The sequence below is a fragment of the Lineus longissimus genome, chromosome 2 (assembly GCF_910592395.1).
Source record: "Lineus longissimus chromosome 2, tnLinLong1.2, whole genome shotgun sequence".
Lineage (NCBI taxonomy): Eukaryota > Metazoa > Nemertea > Pilidiophora > Heteronemertea > Lineidae > Lineus > Lineus longissimus.
Window position 1 is genome coordinate 2,004,560 of NC_088309.1, and position 13,191 is coordinate 2,017,750.

At 43.6% G+C, this 13,191-nt stretch overlaps 1 protein-coding gene and 3 non-coding genes across 4 annotated transcripts in view; 1 reads left to right on the forward strand and 3 right to left on the reverse strand.

Moving 5' to 3' along the window:
- Positions 1 to 13,191, forward strand: part of LOC135500796 (LIM/homeobox protein Lhx5-like) — a 108,811-nt gene that overhangs the window by 32,701 nt on the left and 62,919 nt on the right. The gene's annotated exons all lie outside the window — the stretch shown is intronic.
- Positions 948 to 1,018, reverse strand: Trnag-gcc (transfer RNA glycine (anticodon GCC)). The gene has a single exon. It is a non-coding gene; the product is annotated as a tRNA-Gly (tRNA).
- Trnag-gcc (transfer RNA glycine (anticodon GCC)) lies at positions 7,443 to 7,517 on the reverse strand. The gene has a single exon. It is a non-coding gene; the product is annotated as a tRNA-Gly (tRNA).
- Positions 12,974 to 13,046, reverse strand: Trnaa-agc (transfer RNA alanine (anticodon AGC)). Its single transcript has one exon. It is a non-coding gene; the product is annotated as a tRNA-Ala (tRNA).

A 13,191-nucleotide genomic window follows, 5' to 3' on the forward strand; every position in this document is an offset into this window, starting at 1 on the left:
ACAACGTGTCATGCAAATAGTAACGAAGCACCTGGGTCTTTATGAAACTTATAAATAAACTTGTTTACGAGCGAATTCCCATTGATATTTCATATTGCGTTGTCATCATATCGATAAAAACAAGGCCTACATGTGTTCAGCAGTGCTGAGCATGTCAAACATCAAGACTGAAATCAACTAGTCTTCTTGGTCCGTGCAAATACAAAGCTTTTGTCCGGATCTTCAACATTTTTGAGACGTCATATTTGGTCACCTCTGTACATGTACAATGCATTGCTTCGCAGTAACTATCCGAAATGCCAAAGGATGCACCATGACGGTCTGATACATTGGTACCCTCTTTAACGATCATAGGTCATGTCTTATGACCATCCAGAACACCATCTTTGATATCTTGAGTTATGAACCGACCAGACCAGAACAGGCCGTCCTGAAAAACGACCGAGATGCTCCGAAGCGTATAGATACTGTCTCTTTCTTCGTGTGCTCCCATCGATCATAAGGGTAATAATCTCTTATATTAGCCTATGTATCATTGGGACATCTTGGCCGCAGAAATACGCTGCATGGGACATTAGCTTTACCTCCTCTGTCTCAAGGTTACCGCTGAATTAACCGGGATGGCGAGGCGGCGTGATGGCGACTCATCTATTTGGAAAGATCCCTCCATTTTCACGAGCATTTTGCTGAGAGAAACAGCCAGATCTGTCCGCAGGCCGTGAATGTTGTACACTCTGGTACAATACTGGTAAGATTGTAAATTCCTAAAAGGAATAAAATGACAGAAAAGCACAATTATGTTATGAAGCAAGGGAGCCTATAGGCAGGAGCCAGGTATGAATTGCGAAGGAGGTAAAACGCCTTTTCTCGCCCTGCATAAAATGCTAAGTAACAAACGTTCTGATTGATTGAAAGAGTAGGGAGTTTGGAATGCTTGCAAAATGAAATGCATTAGCCGGGAATCGAACCCGGGTCTCCCGCGTGGCAGGCGAGAATTCTACCACTGAACCACCAATGCTTCCATGAAGCAATTACATACGCAAGGGCTTTCTTAATCATCAAATAGGCCCCCTGCATGACGACAATAGCAAAATAAAGCACGAGTTTTTGAGGGTTTAGGAACGCTGGAAAGATAGATTGACACGTTTTTGTTTGTTCCCCATATTGGAACGTTATGGTAACGGCTGAAGAGGTTTAGGGATTCCTTATTCACTCTCCCGCCATGAAGCCTGCAAAACTATTTGTAATTGACAGAAACTGAACTTGTTTGTGCAAGCTTGCTGGTTTCGCAGTGTGGTCCCTTCCCATGACGGTCTCCGGATGCTGTCCATTCAGCGAGAGATGTCCCAAAGAAGCGTCAAAAGCCTCCATGGTGAAACTCAAGGATGCACCCCCAAATGGACAATGCCCCCATCACACTGAGCCTACAGCTGTCCGTCAACCCGTCACTGCTCCGTTCAGAAGTTGTGTTTCAATTAAGAAGTCATGTCTCACGCATCACTGAAAGCGATGGAGCAAATGATGTGACGTAATACTCCTTTTGCGATTACGTCAGAGACGTTTGGGTACATCTGTCAAAGATGGAGTTTGGTTTGCAGCGATTGGAATGTTTTGTAATTTCATTATTTCAATAGAGAATAGAAAAGGGTGCGTGATTATCAGTTTCCCACCCCTTGGAAACCAAGGCATTTTGGTTGTGGCCAATGTTTATTTTCTGCTTGAAATATGTTCACGGCCAGCAGCGGTGATAAAACTGCGTAGATTTTGGCCATGTTCGATTATAAAACTTGGCCAGTGTGCTATGAAAATCTGTTCTAGGACTTAGTTCGAAGGTCTTTAGTATCTATAGAACAACACCTTTATCTTTATTGGTACAAGAAAGACTATTTGGTTACTTTTCCAAAAGGGGACAAGTAAAACTTCCCCGAAACTTCCACACCGGGAAATGACATTACTTTCGGTGGGCGGGCTCGCCTGCGGAATGGAACCTCCACCTCGCTGCAAGAAGCCGGCATCGGAAGTCCATGGTTGATAAGACTTCCAAACCTTCCAAGCAGAGGGCGCTACATGTATTTCCTAACAAGAGAAGGGGTGAGCTTTTCTGCAAAAGGGTCGCATGCTGTTACATGGGCAAGGAGACCACCAAAAGACGATAAAGTCACAATTGGTTGATAATAGAATTAGGGTGGGCAGTCATTGCATAAGGTTAACAAATTTCCACCGAATTTGTGTCTAATCCAATTCGTTTTCAAAAGACGAAAGTGTAGTTGAATGGTTCCCCTGGCCGGTTACCCCAAATGATCACATGAGGGTTATCTCATACAAAGGATCGTCACTGACACGCCGATGATCGCTTGTCCCTTTTGGGCAGTAATGTAACTCCTTTTGTTGACCCTTTCACAAACATGTCAAACGGTGATGAAAACCCCTAAATCAAACTTCGCTGTGCACAAGCTTGTTTTCTATCCCATTCAGGTTTGTTTTGAGACTTTCAACAAACGGCATACCACATTTGGGAAGCGTCGATTGTTTGGAAACCACGAATCTGGCACCCTTTCAACAACTACCTCAAAGGGAACAAGTTTTTTTCGAGTTCAGTTTGGTCCGCGGTCAAGTTTTTTTACCAATTTATATTGTGTGATTGAAGAGATCAGCCCCACTTTAATTATTTGAAAACATGTAAGATATCGCTTGAATGCCTTTCTAACAAGCTCATCACGAAATTTAGCCATCATTGAAGTAACTTCTTAACAAAATAAGGAGTTTTTTTATCGCCTACGTTCGCGTTAGCGATGTATTCAAGTTTAGCAATGCATGAATAACGGTGTGATGGAACCTTGCATGCACAAAAGTCTATTGTTTTAAAAGACGTTGACATGTTCATGGAGAAATGTATCTACAGGGATTTGCTTTTAGAAAGGTTAACACCTTAATGTCAGACACTGATTTTTCGGCGACGCCCAAGGAAGCTCGGTTGACCCTCACAAGCCGAATTGCCAAAAGTCCTCCCGTCTACATTCTCGAGGTCAACATGATCAGTCTGTTCATCTTGCTTCGCTTGGACATTGAGCGTGATCGCTTCATGTACGTGTCTATATAATGCAGGGAACCAATACCTGTGAGCCAGAACCAGAGTAATGTGAATAAAAACGCATGTTTACGAGGCATGATTAAAATGGCTTCGTCCGAGATCCTCAGTGAGTGATGTCCAATGGCATCCGCCCGGCCCAACCCTTCGTGGCGCCAACTCGAAAGTTCATCAGAAAACCACCTGCAAGTTGCCCCACTTCATTTCCGAAGTGAGCATTAAAGATTTTTTCGCGGGACAGGTCGGTGCATCAATACAGCATCGTTGACGGATACTTGCCGTCACGCGATGAGGGCATCGGGGGCCGGCTAGGCGGAGCTGGGTGCTAGGGGTCCGTCTCTCCGTAATAAGCTACTAGATTGATTGGGACTATATCATGAGGGAGATAATGCCTTAATTAGGGGATAGCATGGTGTTATAATCACCTCGACGCTAACTTGGTGTTTTGAAGGTCACAAAGGCAGTGAACCGGAAGTTATCATGTCAAGAAGATGTCTCCTGGTAATTTCCAACCTTCAGATCACGCCCGCACTAGGCTGCTGAGAACGACCCAGCTCCGTCACACTGAGGAAGTAAATGTTATTTGCAATTTTTCTTCCCAAAATGGTTTACACAGGCTCTAAAATCCGTGACTGTGATTCTCACACAGAAGAAGCAATGAAGTCTCATCTCGCTCTAGGCACAATTCATTCCTTCGCACATGCTTGACAGAAGATGCTGCATTGAAATCAGGATTTATTAGGGACTTCACCAAATATCACACCGAGATATAGCTTATAACAAAACAGCTTCAATACTAAAAGTAACTTTGATGGCGGTTTAACTACCGGAGTGTTGTGTCTAAGTTTCATGGCTTTGCCCGCTTTCACTTGCATGTCGTTGTTTACTGCAGACAAAAACTGCTCATGATAACAACAGTTTTATGACAGGCAATAAAGTCACACTTGGATAAAAAGGTAAACTGTCTGACCATCGCCTTTTCTGTAAAGTAAGCCAACTGGAAAATCTTTATGGTAATAAAATTGCGATAAAATCAGACAGTTGAGTCGTGATGTACGATAGAGTCATTTGGTCACGCTTCTGTAAGATGCTTGGACCAAAAAGGTTGGGACTGAGGCGGCGGAGTCTGCAGAGGGGGATGTCGAAACACCCGGAACATCTGTGAATCTCCTGGAAAAGCAATGACTGATGTGAGTGGTCTGGACCCGACAGATGTGACGACGTCGCTCCAAGTGAATAATAAAACACGTTTTTGGCTTCCCGGGAAAAGATATCTGTTACATAAACGTGTATGGTCTGTGGACTGTAGACTGTTCAGGAATTGGTACATGTTCAAGACTGGATGAGGGCTTATTGGCTGTCCAACCAGACACCTCGAAGGTGGAGTCGCCCTGGATCTAGCCTACTGCTGCTGCGGCTGTACTACCAGCATGTCCCATCTTTCAACCCAATAACTAATATCAATAATCACATTTTCCTCGACATCAATTCACCTCAAGTATACGTCAAAGCCATTTGTAATCATGACGCATCACCAAATCCTGGGCGAACAGGACTTTTAGAGCTCCGTATTACCAAGCATGGATTAAAAACTCATCATCACGACCATGACAAGCAGCACCCAACTTATGTTTTGCAACCATTCCAATTCAAATTAGAAAACTTTGACAATTATTTCAAGAGTGTTGTTATGGATTTTGAAGAGATTTATCTGCATTGGTCCCATCAACGTCGGTCGTCTGTTCTGAGACTTGACCAGAAACGTGAGTTTCTGACAAGATGTGTGTGTTCTAAACGCTTGATGGCCTATAAAGTACAGACTTTTAGACGTTCCTATTAGTCAGTGATATGTTACACAAAACTCATATTTCCTGATGGTGAGTTAATCCTCAAAGTTTTTAATAAAACATAGTTATGAGCAATTTGAGATGACTTGACACATCTTCAAATGGGCGATTTCATATCGTCTGATCGTCTGCGACGTTTGTTGATATATCGCCCAATGAGGTGTTTGAGAAAAGATGATATGTAGGAATTGAAATTGATATGTCGTCCAGGCTTTAATGCCACCATACCAAAGACATTCTCGAATTAAGCACTGGGTGGCTGTACCACAAAATATCTCAATTTTCTGATGCATCGAATATAACTTTCACCTAAAATGGATCATGTTGGACGGAAAGTCGCCATAACATGTTTCCATCAATCACGAGTGAAACATTTGACGTCAGACTTTCATACTTTTTATACATTATGTATTACCACCTTTGGCGACTGATGGCTCACTCTGACCGATTAAGCAGGGTCTCATGCCTCTGGGACCCAAGTTATAAATCACACGAGGGGTACAGGGGCGTAATAGGAAGAGATCGCAATGGCTTAATCCATCATCGCTTCCTGACACTGAATAATGGCGAATGGCCCGGAGAAGTCGTACACCGATGGGACACCGGGAGGCAATCCGTTACTAGGAAAAGGCTACTGGTTATTTTGCATTATGAAAGAGTTAACAATTGAAGTCTAGTTCAACTTAACATTACTTGATATCCTCCAAGTGTACTGTGTGCAACTAAGCACATAGTACACGGTTTTTCTGGTCAGCTTGATTTGGGAGACTTTAGCCGATGACATCTCGAGGCGTTTTGTAACGCGCAGGTGTCCTTGCGGCCCTATAGCTGGATGGAGGGATGCCCGGAAGCCGTGTTACCAGTCCACAATGGCTGTTGTTGGAGCCGGAGGCGGTTGTGTTTGGGCCCCGGGCTGGGAAGCGGGCAAGAGGGGTGATATCCGAGATAGGGTAACCCACAGCGGGAGCGCAAGTGGCGGGACAACTGTCGACTTTTACTTTCGAATCGATTCCCTGTCGTCGATGAGATTATCTCGCGTCAGCAACCATGCTCTTTTTGCGACTTAAACGAATTACCAAAACCGAATATGCTTCACTGTTGTATTCGTTCATGATGCCGAATGAGCCAAATGCACTCCGAAGATAATCAACTTTGCGCGTGACACAGACCAGGCACGGCTGCTACTACGACCACGTATGAACCTTGACGTAGATGTACAATTACGGGTCGTCAAAAAGGCTGCAACATCGTTCCCGTATTGAGGGGCCGCAGACTCTCAATCACTTGACTAATGATGAAGAAATCAAGTACCCATCGACCTGACATCAGTTGGAAAAAAGAACTCTATATTGTTCTGTGCATCCCGTCACATACCAGGTGTCTAATGGAGCGAAGGGAATGTCAATTAATTAATGGCGTAAAGATCATCAGATGATGATTAGAGTCACCATCTTGCTTTATTGCCAGAAAATTATTCAAAACAAAGTCCTACTTGAGTTGGTTTACTTTAGCATGAGAGCACTCTCGTCATCTCACGCGCACTCTCGTGTCGCCGAGAGGTGAGCAAACGTCCGAATGTAAACATAACGCGATCGTCTGCTTGCCAACTGTCCGTTGGCGTTCTCAGTCTTCAGTCTCGCAGACGTTCGTTTCTCGATTTAATAGAGTTTTGGTGTAACTTGGAGCTCACTTCATTTGCTGATCGTGCGCGATGCAGCAGGTGGACGATCACCGGAAGTTGGTAAACAATGGATGGGGAAAAGATTGTAGATTCGGAGTAGCACTTTCATTTGAAAATCATGATTGCGAATAAAGTGGCTTAGTGGTCTTATCACATCTCAAATTTAAGTTTTTTTCAATCCTTTGTGTACATGTAATGTACAAAAATGAAATTTGCGAGATGGGGAGGGTCTTGAAAGCCTAGTGGATCAGGAGATGAACACCATTCGTCAGTGAAAGAGCAGTAAGCCTAAAGATATCTCCAGATTCTTATTGATGACAGGAGACACAGATATCGCCTTGTGCTAGCGATTCCTGAAGTAAGGTTTACGACGACCATGGCGAACCCCAAGCGCGAGAGGAGTTGACTCCGATTGATGGTCCGAGGTGTTGGAAAGCGCGGGGGATGTCTCGTTCGATGCATCTCCCCCGGGGCACCCCTGCGCGGAGAGGACATTTAACACCCCAGGGCCACTAGGGTATTTTAGTGCTGTTTATCACGAATCAAAAGGGAATAGGGGTGTCATAATGAAGCGGTAATGAACGGTAATTTAACTCCATTATAACTTAACTGATGACAACTTAACACTCGTGTTGCAGCATCTCCACTTGACCTTTCTGTTCTCAATGTTGTTTACCTGAAAAGGGAGGACGAGTCCTAATTGGGAGGGCCCACATTTATTTTGCATAAAATTGTGATTTTCGCAAAATTGATCAAGTACACTTCCACTGCTTTTGCTCTGATGTCATGAAAACGGAAGATGGTCTTCCTTTCTATAAAAGAGTTATGCATCGGCCGGGAATCGAACCCAACCCGGGCCTCCCGCGTGGCAGGCGAGATTCTACCACTGAACCACCGATGCTTATATGAACGACAACCGCCATGTTTAAGACGAGTTGCTGGGAAACCGATGGATTGAGCAATGAAAAACTGCGGGGAGTTTAGGCTCGGAAGAGGGAGCGCATGGCCGAGTGAAAACAACCTGAATTTCTACAGAATTATATATGTACATACAAATGTAAGCACAAAGGAAAACAAAATGCTGTTTCTCAATTTTTCCCTTACGAACATTGAAACCATTGATACCCTGTCCAAAAATATACGATGGACAATTGGACATGGCTTCATGTTAAATCCTGATATCCGTCAAATAAGTTTCAGAATGCGGAATCTTCATTTATGATTGATAATTTCCAGCCTCCTTGAACCATGTTGAAATTAAAGAGTGCTTGAACATGAATATCGCATTTCAACCCTTGAACCAATTGTGCAGGGATTTAGTCATTAGACGGTTTCAGTGTCAGAAAAAAACGCAATAAAGACAGTTTGGTGCATTTGGAACAATGCCTTGAGCATTTATTAATGTAAAATGAAAACTATTGGTGTAACGGTTTTGGTTTTTCCCCATATTATTTCAGTGTTGACATACAGAAGATATCGAGAGACATGTGTACATCTTTGTATCTGGTCGACGCCTCTGAATACCGTCCTCCTTCACCAGGTGGAAGCGCGGAAAGACACACCAAGTCACGTCCTCTAATCAGCATCCCAACCAACACTAACACCCAATGTTATACTCTCTGATACAACTCGCACCGAATAAATATCGCAAATAATTCCAATATTTCTTTATAAGACGCTGGCAAACATTGACACGCGCGTAGTTGTTTGTGATTGTCGTCTGCGCTGGTCAGATTGTGTACATGCGCACTGGCACCTCTGGCCGTTCTACACCTGTGTGTTTGCCGATATTGCGCAAGAATGGACTGTTCACAATATCACGATACAGTTATATCCTATTATGGCGACCAACAATGGACCTGTGTCAGGTTTTCTTTATTTCGATTGAGAATAACCGGCTGCTTTATATGCTAAAAAACATCTTGGTTGAAATGTCTGTATATTTTACATTGTGGCTCGCTTTAGCTTAAACGGCTTCGGTGTCGCAACATGCATAACAGCTCTCAATACGCAAAGGTTAACATATCATGTATATACCTGACAAAATCTTATGTAATGGTAGAGACAGTCACGCTTGCTTCATAGAAACAACCCAATCGATCTCGGAGCGGTATTTATTCAATAATAGATAACTAAGTTGTGTTGGTTTCCCGGTCGACCGGCTCTTTGCGCTAACCTTATTATCTCATCCAAGCAGGGCCTTCTTTGATGTGAACACGCCCGATAGGCTACTCGTCTTACCTGGGATAACCACATTCCACATTCGATTTCTCCATTAATTTTTAATCAGGGTATTTCACGATCGGTTGCCTGCGCGAGGAGACCTTGCCGGGAGCTTGTGTTAGGACCTGGGGAGGGTAAATATTACGCTGAGATGCGAAAGCAATGTTCTTTTGAATAGTGGTGTAAATTTCAACATTTATTCTTACCGTTGCGTCGGCGTGAGGGTTCAAAGAAAATACGACACTTTCGGTGCCTTGGGCGACATGTAAGTATGAATTGTTTATGGATGAAAAAAATAATGGTATTGTCTCAAAACTCCATATATGAACTCTAACATTGACGTTGACATGACAGGCTAGATGTGGACAAACAGTGCCGTTTGCACGCATGCACTCTTGATATCTCTAGCTGATAATGAATGCGGCATATTGTAAGGCGCAAGTTGGGACGATTCGAGTCGACGCGATGACGTGACCAATCGACGCCGCTCACTTCATGCACTCTATCGTCGTAGAATCGAAAGCCACAAGAAAAAAACGCGGACCTACACGAATGATTATGAGTCCTCCTTTAAAGGTCATTTTTGGCTCCTTGACATCCCGACTTTTGGGTTGTTGATTCCATGAATTGATCGCCGCCGCAGCAATGTCACTGACAGTCGCCGCAGAATGTGGGTCGATTGCGACCGTAATCGAATTACATGGCGGCCTAAACCCACATTTAAACCAGAAATTACCCTCTTGTAAACTAAAACCACTTGAAATGAAATAAGACGCCAAGTACCAAATTGCATTCGTTTATCATATTTGAAATATGTCATGAAAAAATGTCACTGCTATCGATTTGATGACGAATGTAGGAAGTGTGCCATTCGTATTAAGGAATCTTCACAGATGGTGAAAAAACAGCGATTTTAATCTTGATTTACTTCAATGCACTTAAATGTAGATGTTGATGTCAGAACTACGTAATGTTCGTCATTTTAGAGGGACTGGGATGGGCTCCAGGGAGAAAGATCAGTGTTCGTTTTATGGCGTCATATCAAATTGAACATGCTCCCTTACATGTACCCTTCCAAATGTATACTCCAGTTTGGGTCGAAGTGGTGATATTACCTCTAATCATATCGTTGCTGCCAATAAATATGATTAGTAATACACGCACCCCTCCCCTCAATGAGGGAGTCATGCAACATCTTATCGATTCGGGGTCTAACACGCCATGGAGGGGTTGGGCATAATAATTAACAAACCCGGCTTATTTACGATAACCTGTGAGTACGACCTATCTTGGAAGGAAGAGAGAATGTTATATGACGGCCCAAGTAATTGGAAAGAAGTTCTTTTGCACTGTGCGCGAAAATGCCCTCCGGTTTGGAAAATTTGCCCAGAATTTCGCCCCAATTTGCTCGTCCTTGGTCACGCTTTGTCAGGTTTTAGTGCTGCATTTTCTGTATGAAATCACAAAAACCGAGTGCCATCCATTTTCTTCTGAAATAGATTTTAGCTCTCATCATATAGGCTTCATGACGACCTTAAACGAGGGTAATGAGCGACCTTGTACATTTTTTTAATCGGAAAATAAGTTTAATCAGTTGAAACAAGAGAAAAAATGAAAAGAAAACATGATATTTCGTTGCTAATTAGATCAACCCGGTTTATGTGTAATCATTGAACTGAAAAGTGAAACTGAAAGAGAAGCTAGTCAGTCAGATTAGCTCAGCATCCTATTGTTGTTAAGAAATCAGGCGTGGCTCTTCCTCCTCTTATGGATTGGAAATAACCCTTAGTCTTGAGGAGATGAGACTTTCTTGGCACCTGCACGGTGAATGGTTTCATTCAGCTCCGCATCCTCAGGATGTCTCAAGAGAAACCGGAGCCTGGGCAAGGAGGACTGGCAGGTTTGGATGAGTTAGATCAAGTCAGCCGAAATCACCCGCCGGGGATGGGGCACATGACCATTGTTTTATAACTTGCCCGCCACAATATGAACAGAGTCCGTCAAGAGCGCAGGGACCCCGCACCTGCAGGCGCGCCAACACCGCCATTATAATCCGCCATTGCTATTGTCTCATGTCGTACGGCGCATGTGCAGAGCGGTAAGCCGAGTCGGGCCGAGTTGAAGCGATTATGTTCGGGGGCCGTCGGCGAACATGCGGCATGAGCTCGTGCACGTGCTCGCTTCATTGCTTTGGTGAAAACAGTGCGGCTTTAGGTCGAACACCGAAACCACGTCCTCAGTGACTACTGTCAGGCACGTAATGATCTGGTCGAAGGAGGAAGGCTATCATATTCTTAACACCAGTGTGCAACATGAGACACTGAGATGCGGCACCACTGCCATGACTGCCGTCATCCAGTCACGGCACAGTTCAATCAAATTCAACTTGGTAAAACCACACGAACCGCATCAATCACACTGATCATTAAACAACGTCAACCGATGTTTTTTTTTGCATCGAATGGTCCACTATAAAGAAAAAATGATGTATTTGAACAGTTAGCCGAATCACAGACTTGTGTTTACAGCTACTGTATGTAGGTATGGGCCGAATATGTCGTTGTTGCAGATGAAAACCAAAAATAATGAAAATAATTTTTTACGCCATGTCACATGAAGTAAACAAGCGACGGTGGCGCCACTGATGTGTAACGCCATTTTGGAATGAAAAGCCGTAGGCCTATATATGTACATTAGAGTCATGTAACAGTAGTAACATGAAATTGTATCTTTCCCGCCAGCGCTAAAAATGACACATTTCTACACGTCGTCTGACAATAGAGGTTCTGCAAAGATTTACTATAACCAATGCAGTGCGTCGAATCGGAGGAAGCAAAATTTGCTTCGATTGCTGATGTCGTAAAAGTTAAAACTCTCGAAAAACAAAGAAAAGTATGTTCCCGGGAAAAAAATGTTGTATTCATCACCAAAGGCCCGTCACGTACGTCGACTTCGTAAAACCGGGAGGGGAAGGCTCGCTCGTGCAGGCGCGTGCCCTCGTGAATGACCGCTCTTTTTAGCCCATAAAGATTCCTGGAGTGACATATAAACGCACTTATGAAAGTTATGCAGTGTCATTCAAAGGGATATCGTCATTGTATTGTGAAGTGTATATCCTAATGCGTTGTGTCAAAGAGCATGATGGTGACAACGATATTTGATGGTTCAACAGGTACTTCATCAAAGTGCACTGCGATATTTGTTTTGGTACTGTACAACCAGACGTGGACGAGTGAGACAGAGAGCTGGTGAACATTTTGGAATTCTGCAGGATTGTTTTCATCGAGGTGTTTCCTTGTCCACATGTACAAGTTGTGTACGATCAGAGATAGACATGATAGATGTCATCTTTGCTTCATGGTAGAATGGGCATGATCAAGGTTGACCCGGGGCCACCCGCACTCCGAGCCTTCAATGTTCATTAGCTGACAGTCCCTCATTAGCCCCTCACACCAAACCAACCCCTGTCAAAGCCCAACCCTCATTGCGTCACGCATTTGAAATATTCACAGTAATGAAGCGTATTACCTGACACGATTCTTGATTCGAGACAAAACGTCATCGGACCACGGCGTTTTAAGTGTCAAAGCGTTGGTGCAGACATCTTAAGCCCTTAATTGGACCCTTGTCGATAGACCCTGACAAGACCCTTACCACAATATGTTTGAGCCCGACGGGGACATTAAAGTTTTAAATGACTGGTGAATAATGTACAGAACTTCAATTTTTTATTCGTTTTGTTTTCATGTTAAATGTTATTGTCAACGACGTTTTCCCGTAAACAGGACTGCACGCACATTATGAGTTCACTAGGACCGCCTCTTTCGGGCGCATCCTTTTGACTGTTCTGGCTGGACGCCGAAAATAACTACAGGTTTACAAGCTTTTAAAAGTCTGGTCAGCGTTGACCCTCCTTTCAGTTGTCGTCGCGTTGGTCTACTGTCGAGACAATGTATAGGCCTACAAACTCTCATAGTCCCATACCATCTATTATACTTTCAACAGCTTTGAAAAAGTTTAGGCGATATAACCTTTGTTGTGATTCCGAGCAAAATGATGAAGACATCTCATCGCCGTATTCACTCCCGGTTAAAAAATGATCGCCGTATTCACTTCCGGTTAAAAAAGATTGCTTGGAGAACCCGGGTATCGATCCCGGTGCCTCTCACATGCTAAGCGAGCGCTCTACCATTTGAGCTAGTCCCCCATTCCTGCATGCTCTCTTACAATGTACAATAAACATCTGCAATTATAAACCAATAGAATCAGAACGTTACCATAATCATTTGATTAGGAATTCATATTCATGTAAATCCAATTGAATTTGTAGCGGTATACAGTCCTGAATTATA